Here is a 12614-nt window from a genome sequence, read left to right on the forward strand (position 1 = left end):
TTCTGGGTTGCTATTTGACCTTGCATATTATAATTAGATTTGCAACTTTTGCAAGTATACAGACGTTTTTCCCACTGTGTGTAGCATGATGACAAAAAACCAGTATGAACAGTGTTAAGCCCAGAACCTATATGTCCTGTCTCTAAAAGCAGGGAGTGTTTGTGTGTTTCCATTTATGTATAATGGATCCTTCAACATTTATATTTTAGGTACTTGATTTTCTATCTTTATTATTGGTGCAGTCTTTTAACTGTTGTCAAGGAATTTAAATCCATTTTAGAACCAGGTTGGGTATAAATAATGAAAGCCTAAGCCTTCACTGGTTTCTCCGTTCAAGTGGTGATTTCCCTTCTGATTATTCTTCATATTGCTCATAGGCAAAAATATGTCTTCATTCAGGTATTTTTGGTTCTAGAACCACACCGGTGGATCTTTGTTACTTAACTCATGGACTTGAATATTCATTTATGCATTCATTTATTCATTCATTCCATAGATGTTTAAAGACTGCCCACTATATGCCAGGCGCTGTCCTTTGCCCTAAAACAAAGTGATTGCTCCCACCAAGAATGCTCAAAATATTCTTTTGAATTCATAGAAGATAGTATTTCATTTTATCCCAAGTATTAGATTCTGAACTATATCTATTTTGCGCATGTGTGTGTGATTGTTGTGGGGCTCACAAGATGCACATTTAACTTAAAACAAATAATGTTATCTTTGAATAATCTTGCATCATTTTCTGTATGATAAAAGAACTTTACAAAGCATACTCTACTAGTTTTCAATTACTGCTTAACAAATTACCATGGACTTAATGGCTTAAAGTAACATGTATTCATTAGCACACAGTTCTGTAGGTCAGAAGTCCAAGGGAGTTTGTCTGGGGTCTATGCTAAGTTATCACAGAGCTGAAATCAAGGAATTGGCCTGGATGAGCTTTTATCCGGAAGTTTTGGGAAAGAATTGGCTGTGAAGCTCATTTAGGTTTCTGGCAAAAATCAGTCCTGTGCTATTGTGCCAATGTGGTCCCTGTTTTCTTACTTGCTGTCCCCTGAGGGTCACTTTCGTTTCCAAGATCTTCCACATTCCTTCCCATCTGACCACCACCATTCTGTAGCCAGCAACGGTAAACCTAATACTTTTTGTGTTCAAATGTCTTTGACTTCCTCTTCTGCGAAAATTTGAGAAAACTGTCTACTTTTAAAGGGCTTGTGTAATTAGGATTGGCCCACACAGTTAATCTTTTTATTTAACGTGAATGGTTAGTAACCTTAATTACACTTAAAAATATCATTTGCCCTGGGGCGCCTGGGTGGCTTGGTCGGTTAAGCGTCCGACTTCGGTCAGGTCATGATCTCACGGTCCGTGAGTTCGAGGCCCGCGTCGGGCTCTGTGCTGACAGCTCAGAGCCTGGAGCCTGTTTCAGATTCTGTGTCTCCCTCTCTCTGCCCCTCCCCTGTTCATGCTCTGTCTCTCTGTCTCAAAAATGAATAAACGTTAAAAAAAAAATTAAAAAAAAATATCATTTGCCCTATAACAGAAGCTAATCATGGGGTGATAGCTCATCATTTTCACAATCCTTTTGGGGATTAGAGAATGAAAACTACATTTTTATAATTATGCTGCCACAATTTCCGATTTTTTTTTTTACTATTCATTGTGCTAGTGCTGCCATATATTTTACTTCTACAATGCCATAACTCCCCAAATACACTGTTATTAGCTTTGATCTAAACAATGAACTATCAATTAAGAAAATTTATAAATAAAAAAAGTTTTGTATTTACCTACATAGTTAAATTTCTAGTGCTTTTCTTTTTTTTTTTTTTTTTTTTTTGGTATAGATCTGATTTTTCATTTGGTGTTATTTTCCTTCTACCTAAAGAATTTCCCTTAGCATTTCTTGACGTACAGGTCTGCTGGGAACAAATTCACTCTGTTTTTGTTTGTCTGAAAAAGTCTTTATTTTATCTTAATTTTTGAAAAATATTTTTGCTGGATATAGACATCTATGTTGACATTTATTTTCTTTCAGCACTTTAAATTTGTCATTCCATTGACTTACCGTGTACTGTTTCAGATGAGAAGGAAAAGGTAACTCATCATTTTTCCTCTCTCTGTAGTATAATTTTTCCTCGCTTTGGCTGTTTTTAAGCTTCTTTCCTCATCACTGGTTTTCAGCAATGTGATTGTGATAGACCTTTGTGTGGCTCATTTGTGTTTATTTTGCTTGTGTTTTATTGAGCTTCTTGGGTTTGTGCATTTACACAGTTTTCATTAAACTTGGAAAATTTTCAAAGATTAGTTCTTCAAATATTTTGTCTCCATTTTCTCACATCTGTTTTTGAGACCACAATTATATATATGTATGCGATCCTCCTTGATATTGTCCCAGATGTCAGTGAGATTTTTTTTTTTAAGTGAGACTCTATTTTACTTTCCAGTCTTTTCTCTCTGTCTCTCTGTCTCTTTCTCTGTATTTGTGTGTATGGATAGGTTCTGGTATTCTGTCTCTTCTTCTGTAGTGTCCAAACTGTTATTAAGTAGATCCAGTAATTTTTTTTTTTCATTTAAGGGATTGGAATTTTCAAATACAGAATTTTCATTGGGTTTTTCATAAATTTTTATTTCCTGAGATTTTCTATTCATTTGTTTATTAAGTCTATATTTTCCTTTAAATCCTTTAATATATTTCTAATGCCATAGTATTTGTTAATTTCAGTATTTATTCATTTTTAGTTGTTTTTTCATAGACATTTTCTGTTGATTATATGTCATATTACCGTTTCTTTGAATGCCTAGTAATTTTGGTTTTATTCTGGACATTGTGAATACTCCGTTGTTGAGAACCTACTTTTTTTTTTTTAATCTTTATTAGAGTGTTGAGTTTTTTTCTGGCAGCAATTTCCTATCTGATAAAATTTATCTTGTTGAGCCTGTTTGGAAAGGTTTACAGGAGTCTTTAACCTGCAACCAAAAAAAATTCTACTTTTAATGTATTGTCTTTCTAGGGTCTCAACTGCATGTACATTGAGTTTGGTGAAGCCACTTACTAAATAATATTATTATAGTTAATAAAAACTTCTGTGTCTCTCAATATTAGGTGATCACTGAGTCCTTCCTTCATTCACCTTACAGTCGTAGTAACAATTCTCCACCAAGCCTCATGTAGTCTTGTGGTCTTGAATGTATGCAGGTGAGTATTGATCCAAAGACTCAAATGGACATCTCTGCAGATGTCTGGAGATACTTCTCTGTATGGCATACTCTTCTCTAGTATCTTATCCTGAAAGTTTCCATTGTCTCAGTAGCCCTTAGCTCTGATCTTTATTTCCCATACCCAGCAAGAACACTGCTTTTTTGTTCAGGCTACTTTTCTATGCTGCAGTTTGGAACTCATGTATATGTGCCCTTTCTCCCAAGGATCACAGACCTGAGATGACTGTTGCTTGATTATTTTAAATGGTTGATTCATGTATGTATAATTGTTTAAGGTGAAAGAATAAGCCCAATCCTAAATGTTCTGTCATGGCTGGAATAGGAATTAGTAGTTTAAAATATTTTTAAGTTACCTATTTGATACGAACATGCTTTAGATATTAATTTCATTTGATAAATTGATTACTCAAGTTCCTATATGTGTGTGTCTTAAGAGATTTTATCTGGGATGTGTATTTTAGAATACTTTGTCACCTCTGTGTTAAGGAGCTGTGGGATTCTCAGGTAGGGCTTTTTCAAGCCAGCTTCAGCTTTATTTATTTTGCGTTGGGGAACTATATTTCAAAACTGTTCCCCACTTGTTTTCCCCTGGTGGGTTAATTTTGGAGTTTAGGGTTGGTTTCATGATTATATCCTAAAAATGCTTCATTTTACTGCCCATCAACTTTATCCTTTGGGACCTTTCACTCTCTCATAATTCTCTACAACTCTCCTCTAGTTAGTTTATTGCTAATGGCTAAAGTCTACCTAGTTGGTGAATGGCTCGAGTGAAGCTAGTTATCTATGAACATACTCCTACCAATTGTAGGGTGTACAGTGATTGTGATAGCATATTTTTATTCCATAATGTATTAATTAGCGAGGTCCTTTTAGTGCTTTTAGTAATTCTGATGGAGTTTTGTATCTCTTGATAAACTCAGCCATGGCCAACCAATTAAATATGTCTTTTGTTTCTAGAATGCTTATTTCTTTGCCATTAAGGTGGGTATTTTGACTACAGAGCAACTATTACTAGGCTGCAAACACATAGCAAAGCCATGAGGCTTTCCTTAATTTAACCAGACCTCTAGGATGCCTTAAGTGTGACCCAATATTTGTATTATCAAGAATGACACTAAGTATTCTAATTTCATTTTTTGTTAGTATAACAATATCCATTCCTCGAGTGTAAATTCTGATTAACCAAGCCAATCCAACTTTTGCTTTCTCTTGGGAAAATATCTTCCCCTATGTTTTGTCATTTGTGCAGTGAAAGTCCTTACTTCCTTTTCTGTGATTTCTTTCCATCTGCTGATTCTTTGCTCATTACTAATTTATATATTCTCAGTGGGTGGCTGTCTCTCAGGAGATCAACATTACAAAACTCCCCTAGGCAATGAGTCAGCTGATGAGGGATCAAAAAGAAGAATTATCATTTTCCCAACTACTTATCTTTGGGATTTTTAGCATGATTATCTTCACTTCTTCTTGTTCTCTCTTACTGTATCTGACAAGCATTTAACCATTAAACATGAAAGCACATTCTTTCTATCCCTTCTCTTAAAATATTTAAGACTAGCCAATAACACCTCAGTAGGGTGGCCAGTCTTCCCTCTGTTACAGTGGACTTTGATGGTTCACTTTCCTAAGTTTTCTGTAATAGTGTTCAAATTGATTTGAATTATTTTTATTTTTATTTTTTCCCCCATGAAATAAATATTTAGAAAGATGGGATGACAAGTGTCTATTGCTTTACTGACTTCCATGAATTTCCTCTTGTTTCCCTTTAAAATAAAAGTAAGTGCAATATACTAATAAACATTAAAATTATAGGTAAGATAATATGTTGCAAGCCACCCAAGCCAATTTCTTCATTCAGTGAATTTGAGGCTCATTTTGGTGAATATCCTAGTATCTATTGTTTATATGCCAAAGTAGGGTATGCATTTACACCCTGAAACTTTACATTACATGATCATCTCGTAATCTCAGCTTAATCTGAGAAGTAATCTCAGATTAATTTTTGTTACACATTAGGCATTTATTACCAAACAAGCATAAGAGTCATACTACTTGTCTATAGTCCTGTCCCAAATACATTGATCAATATCTTCATTGAAAGACTTGCTCTAAGACTAATGTGATGACATTCTTATAGAAGACAGAGCAAGCCTCAATGTCAGATCAGGAAGTAGGATCCTCCAACTTGTGGATTTAAGAAATATATTCCTTTACTTGCCTAAATCAAGTGCATCTTTCTTTTAAGCTTCTCTCCCATTCCTTGTCTTAGCAGGAGATTGAATCATAATAATTGTTGGGACTCCCTTCACTCTCCCTGACTCAAATTAAGAATCACTGGGTCTTAGGTAGATAGAAATAACTGGGGTTGTGAGCTGGTGTCTAGTTTACCTCTGATGGACTTTCAAGCCTTCTTGAAATCTTGAAAATGGACAGCGTTCTGTGCCAAGCTTGGGCGCTAGGACCTTTCTTTTTTAATATTTATATCTTCCATCACCACATAATTTTGTGATTGGCACCAAATCTTGGCACCAAATAATCATAGATTATTCTATCAGAGTTACAATTGCATTTTGGACATCCTTTTCTGGGAGCTGGTATTTGCATGTGTTTCCAGGTCTAAGTAAGTCATCAGGTATAAGGCATCAGAACGTTTCCTCTAGGGATCTGGCAAAACAGGAGCACAAAAATATGAGCATAAGTCTAACCTTGGTGAACTTATTTGGGGTTTTGCAATTAAGAAATACAATCTCAGTAGACTTGTAAAGTTTGTGTTCTACCATGTTGTTTTATTTTGAATAACATGGATAGGTGGGTAGGGCCATTTAAATCTTTTCAGTTCTTAAAATCTCCAAAGGTTTTCACTTAACCCTAGTACCAGGAAAAACCACCTCCACTATGTTTCTAGCTTCTGTGGTGTGTTCCAAATCCCATCTCCTATTCTTCACCCATCCAAACCACCTCCCTTTTCTCTTTTCAGAGGGCCCTTTGAATACTGGCTTTCTCTTTCTAAGATGCCCATGGAGGTGAGCTGGGAGAATGAGAGCAAAAAACTATTAGTTTTCCTCTAATTAATTCACTGTTAAATACACACTAATTTCCATGGTTTATTTTCTTGGAGATTTTGATATTTTTCCATCTTGTTCTGTGTGGTGAGGTACATTGTATACTTCCTTATGCACATCAACACATATATTTTATGTGAGTTAAAAACTTGAGAGTCAAGAAATATTTTAATTAACCGTACTTTTAAAAGATATATGAAAAATATGGTTTATAATTGCTTTAAACGCATGGAATTTTAACTTTAAAAAAGTTTAAATGCTAATTATATCTCTTAATTGTCATTTTAACTCAAGTTATACACTTAATTCCACTTATTTAAGTAATATATGCTATTATGAATAAGAGGCGTTAATAACCCCATTACCTTGCCTGAACATTTCTCATACTTTATGTTAATATTTAGATACTAACACTTGGGGGGTGGGGAGGAAAGTAACTTATACTTAATTAAATGGTCTGAAGCTGTAAAAAAATATACTTTAAGTTACTAACATTTCTTCAGATAAACCATGATTTCACTGTTTTTAAAAAGAGCTTTAGAATAAAGGTAGAATTTTATATATTTCTATTTTTAATGCATGATTTATGAAGATCTGCTTTGCTAGGGCTAAACCTAATTATTATTTTAATAATTTTTCTTTATGGAGATTTTTCAAATAATTTAAATTGTAAAGTTTGCTAAATTATTTTATGTTGTCTTGCAGAAGGAAAATATCATCAATGTTCATTAAATATTTAAAAAAAATTTAACTTTAGAGATATAGAACTTAACTAAATTTTCTGTCCCAAATATGGTCTATATCTTGCTGTCCAGTATGGTAGGCATTAGCCATATATGGGCATATGGCTACTTAAAATTAAATTAATTAAAATTCATTAAAATAAAAAAAATCAATTCCTCATTTGCATTAGCCACGTTTTAATAGGGGCTGCCATATTGGACACCTTCGATATTGAATATTTCCATCATTACTGAATGTTTTATTGGACAGTGCTGATAGCTAGCTGAGATCATCAATTTATAATTGATGCAAAATAAAATATTTTTTGTGTTTTTTTTAGCATCTACTGATACACTATATAGCAAAAACCTGTTTAGTCAGATTCCAGGCAGTGAAGTGAACGTTTGTAATTTTTTGGTGATAACTTTTGATGATTATTTACATGTATTTTTTTTAAATGTTTATTTATTTATTTTGAGAGAGAGAGAGAGTGATCAGGGGAGGGGCAGAGAGAGCGGAAATCCCAAGCAGGATCCATGTTCAGCATGGAGCCTGACATGGGACTCGATCTCATGACCCCAAGATCACAACCTGAGCCAAAATCAAGGGTTGGAGCTTAACCAATTGAGCCACCCAGGTGTCCCTCACATGTCATTTTTGAGCGATTTATACTTCTCATTAAAAGCTAAAAATATGGGTATATATCACTGGTGTTTGCTTATATTTATAAAATGGCTTCTATTTACAGTGTGACAGATATATTTGAAAAGGAAAAGTCATTTATATGGAAATAGGTTGGTTTTATTTTTTTATTGGTTTTATTTTAGTGAACAAAATAGATTCTCCAAAGGAGCTTTTTTCTTTTTCTCTTTTCTTTTCTTTCTTTCCTTTTCTTTTCTTTCTTTCTTTCTTTTTTAAGAGTAGGTTTAGAACATTGCCCAAATTGTTTGCCATTTTGTACTCAAACCTTCTAGAAACCTATAGAATGGAAATAGTCTTCAGACCAAGGCCAATGGAATTTGAGGATGACAGCATCATCTCTGCACATTTAAACTTATCAGCATTCCCATTTCTGGAATATCCAATACCTGCCTTCTGAGTAGACTCATGGCAGTTTCAGAGGTCATTTAGCATTTAATATCTCATCTGTACATCTTGAAGTGCTGAGTGGCTTTCCCAAGAGGACAACGATGTTCCCTAACAAAGCCAGAACGTGAACTCATGTATAGTGATCTCTGTCATCTGGGACTATCTTTTGATTTGGTGCTTGTGGTTGATACAGACTCTGCACCACACCTGGTTCCATTGTAAGAGGATTCTCAGATTCCTTTTGATTTCATAACTGTTAAAAATTATTTGGCTCCTCATATTCACGTATCATGGAGTAAAGTGAAGAGGAGAAAAATAGAACCACTTAAAAAATCCAATAAGTAATACATTAAATTTGAAAGTGAACTTTGTATAGACAAGTTCTAAGATAAAATTCTAAAAATTTTCCTGGTCTTAAGTATATGTCTTTTGATACTTATGATAAATTGTTAAAAGAAATAGGCAAGAGGCAGATATATAATAAGATTTCCTTTAAAAAACTTTTTTAAATGTTTATTTATTTGAGAGAGAAAGAGAGAGAAAGAGAATGAAGGCATGAGCAGGGGAGGGCAAAGACAGAGGGAGACACAGAACTCAAAATGGGCTCCAGGCTCTATGCTGTCAGTACAGAGCCTGACGCAGGGCTTGAACTCACGAATCACAAGATCATGACCTTAACTGAAGTTGGATGCTTAACTGACTGAGCTACCCAGCCACCCCTAAGATTTACTTTTTGCAGAAATAGTCTCTCTAAAATAGAGACTAGAGTATATATTTCAAAGTATTAATAATGTCTTTCTGAGTGGTAAGATTATAGGTGATTAAAATTTCTTTTCGTTATCTGCCTTATCTTCAATTTCTTTTATGAATATGAGTTTCTGGTATAATAAAAAATACCTTAATATAAATTCCATTTTTATCCAGAATTGAATAAATATTATACTTTAGATGATAAAGTTTTCAAATAAATTAGAATATTTTAAGGATAGGGGAAATTTTAAGGAGATTAAATTTAAAATTTTTAATTTGAAAGAGGGTAGATTTTAAAGAGATAATTAAAGAATCTATGAACAATACCTTATCTCCTACTGATTTAAAATATTTACATGTATTCAGATTCATAATTTCTAACAATACCTTAGGAAGGTTAATATTCTATAAGAAACATGAATGGAATTTACTTAATTAAAGCTGTTCGTTGGGTGCCTGAGTTGCTCAGTTAAGTGTCTGACTCTTGATTGTGGTGCAGTTCATGATCCCAGGGTCGTGGGATTGAGCCCCATTTCCAGCTCTGCACTGAGCATGGAGCCTGCTTAAGATTATTCTCTCTCTCCCTCTGCCCCTACTCCTTCTGCTCATGGGCACTCTCTCCCTCTCTCTAAAATAAAAAAGCAACGACAACAAAAAACTTACTCTTGTTTCTTTTTTTAATCCTCTAGTATTAAAAACAACATCCAGAAGCTTTCTTTTAAACATCTTACAGTATAAAAAAAAAGCAAAAAAGACTCCCCCCCAAAACCTCCCCCAAATGACTCATCTCCTTACAAGGTAATTATCTTTTGAATCCAAGTCATATCCAATAACTTCTGCCTTCCTCCCTTAGGATGCACTCATTGTCTATGTACAATGCACTTGCACTTGAATTTACCATATGCATTCATATCCATCAATTATTTGTTTTGCAGAATTTAGCCCTTAAGTTGAACCCTTAGATAATTTGAATATACAATACTGCCTGGTTCATTCTACTTTGTTGTTAAGTTTTCAGGGCCTGGCTCCTATGTGACATCAATGATGATTTTTTTTTTTTCAACGTTTTTATTTATTTTTGGGACAGACAGAGACAGAGCATGAACGGGGGAGGGGCAGAGAGAGAGGGAGACACAGAATCGGAAACAGGCTCCAGGCTCCGAGCCATCAGCCCAGAGCCTGACGCGGGGCTCGAACTCACAGACCGCGAGATCGTGACCTGGCTGAAGTCGGACGCTTAACCGACTGCGCCACCCAGGCGCCCCATGATGATTTTACATCAACCATGAATTTAATGTAACTCAGTAGGCCCTGGACAAGATGTGACCTAGTGATTACCTGGCTCTCAGATGCTGGAGCACTGGATAGTTAGATGAGAGGACAAGGTTTTACTTGGCTTGAGACTCTTTCCACTGGATCTGAGCTCTGCCATAGTCAATTAACACAGATCATCTGGGATACTTGGCTCTTAAGTAGGATTTAAAATTACAATTAAAAAAAGTTCCTGCTGTAAAATAATGGATATTCCCCTCCTCAAGACTTAGGAGAAAGTGGACAACTGCATAGAATGATCTTTGCCTTTAGAGGGAATACGGACAAGTAAACCAAATGTGGTAACTTCTGTGATGGGGAGTTAGAGGCTGGGTGGGGCACAGTGTGGAAGACATGCACCCCACTCTTGCCTCCCCACATCTCTCTTCTGATACAGTCTTCTCTGTTTCCCATCTCAGTACTTCTTCTCTTCCAATTTTCTTTCAAATCTTTCTCAACAGGGAGAAATAGGTCAGGAAAGGAAAAACACAAGACTGGACAGAAATGAAGGTGGTTGGATGGTGGCTCTGAGAGGTATTTTGGTGTGATTTCTGTTCACAGTGAAAGGGAATTAGAATTCTAGGAGGAAAGGGAAAGGCCCTTCCTTTTTCACCTATCTCAAGCCCAGAAAATAAAAAACTCCCTGGAAACATAGAAACCAGTAGATTTCTGGTTTTTTCACCTATCTCAAGCCCAGAAAATAAAAAACTCCCTGGAAACATAGAAACCAGTAGATTCAATTTGTAATCGTTTTCACAGAAGAGTCAGGTGCATGCTTCCTGTCTCTTTTATTGGTTTCTTTTTGCCTTCTCCTTTTCAATAACTGGTGTGATTGAGCCTTCCCTATCTTTGCCGGCACTTCCCGAATGGGCCTCTTTGGACAGCGTATAGATTCTCTGACAAGAGAGTTATTTATTGGCTACATAGATTTTCTGTCTCTTGCTCCTCAGGGTATGTAGTTGTGTTTTATTTTCCCTTTTTTCTTCCTTCGTTTGCCTGCTTGTTTTATTCCTTGCTATCTTCTCATAAAGAAAGAAAATATTTCTATCTCAGCTTACTTTTCCCCCCACATGTTTTTGAACAGCTTTCCCCCTAGCATTACACCTCTGATATGTTTATCCTCTGTGATAAAATACTTCCACTTCTGCCTGGGAAAATACATGCATGAGCAGTAAACAATGGGCTTTACTTTTAAGTCATGAAAATAATCAACCTGTTTTAGAATTCTACTACGATATGCCTCATTTACCAAGGTTGGTAAGAAAAAGTTGTGCTTATATTTTTTGGATTTCCATTTTTAGGTGGAATGCTTTTTTTTATGTTGAGCAATATTAATAAGGTTATGAAGGCCTTTTTGCAACAGTTTCTTAATAACAATCATAAAGAGACCTATTATTTAAGAGAATTGGAATGAATTCAGATGGAAAGGACATTTTTTTTTGACCCTGCCCCGTACTTCCGATCTATGATAGATGTCTTTTGTCATCTTCTCAAGACACAATTGCTTTAGACGGCTAGAATTTCTAGAATTGTTTTCCTTTGTTTTGTTTTTGTTGTTCTTGTTCTTGTAGTTTCCAAACTAATTGCTTTATAACAATGGTTTCTGAATATGGAAATCCTGATTCACTTGATTATCTAGTAAAAAATGCCTTGTTCATGGATAGCTGACTCATCAGCAGTGGATGGTATCTTAGTCCAGTTTTCCTAGCCTCCTATAAATTCCTTGACAATTAGAAATCATCTTTGTGTTCACAGCTGTGTCTATGGTGCTTAGCCTAGTGCATTGCATCTGATAGGATTCTCTGCAAAATAAATAAATAACTATGAACTAGTATACTGGAGACATTAATGCAGTGGTTATAGGACCAACAAATAATTTGGTTTTACTTTGCTTAAGAAGAAGCATAAAGCAAGACATAGAAGATATGAGAGTTCATCCTAGGTTTGCTACTTAATCTGATAATAACAATGTCAGTGATAGAAACAAAAATCAGGATGATAATAACATAGTATTTCACAATTACCTCACACTTATAAATGGTTAATTCTGGACTAAGTAACTTACATCAATTGTCTTATTTAATTTTCACAAAACTCTAGGAATTAGATACTATGGATATCCCATTTTACAGTTGAGGAAAGGGAAGCTTAGAGAAATTAAATAACTTGTCTAATGCCATAAAGCTGGAGAATAGTAGAACTCTAAGCCTGCTTATTCACTTAGAAAAACTTACACCACATAACTGAAAGTCCAAAGCTTAGGAAACAATTTCAGTTTAGCTACAGTTTCTCAGGATCTTTTCCGACTTTGTCATTAGTTTCATCCTTAGGCTAACTTCCTCCATGGTAGAAAGCAGCTCCACAGGCTTCAACTCCCCTTGGTCACTTCTAACTAGAAGACAGAATCTCTTCTGGGAGTTCTTTTAGAACAGTAAAGAAGTTTCTTTCCCAGACATC

The sequence above is a fragment of the Lynx canadensis genome, chromosome F2, assembly GCF_007474595.2.
Source record: "Lynx canadensis isolate LIC74 chromosome F2, mLynCan4.pri.v2, whole genome shotgun sequence".
Lineage (NCBI taxonomy): Eukaryota > Metazoa > Chordata > Mammalia > Carnivora > Felidae > Lynx > Lynx canadensis.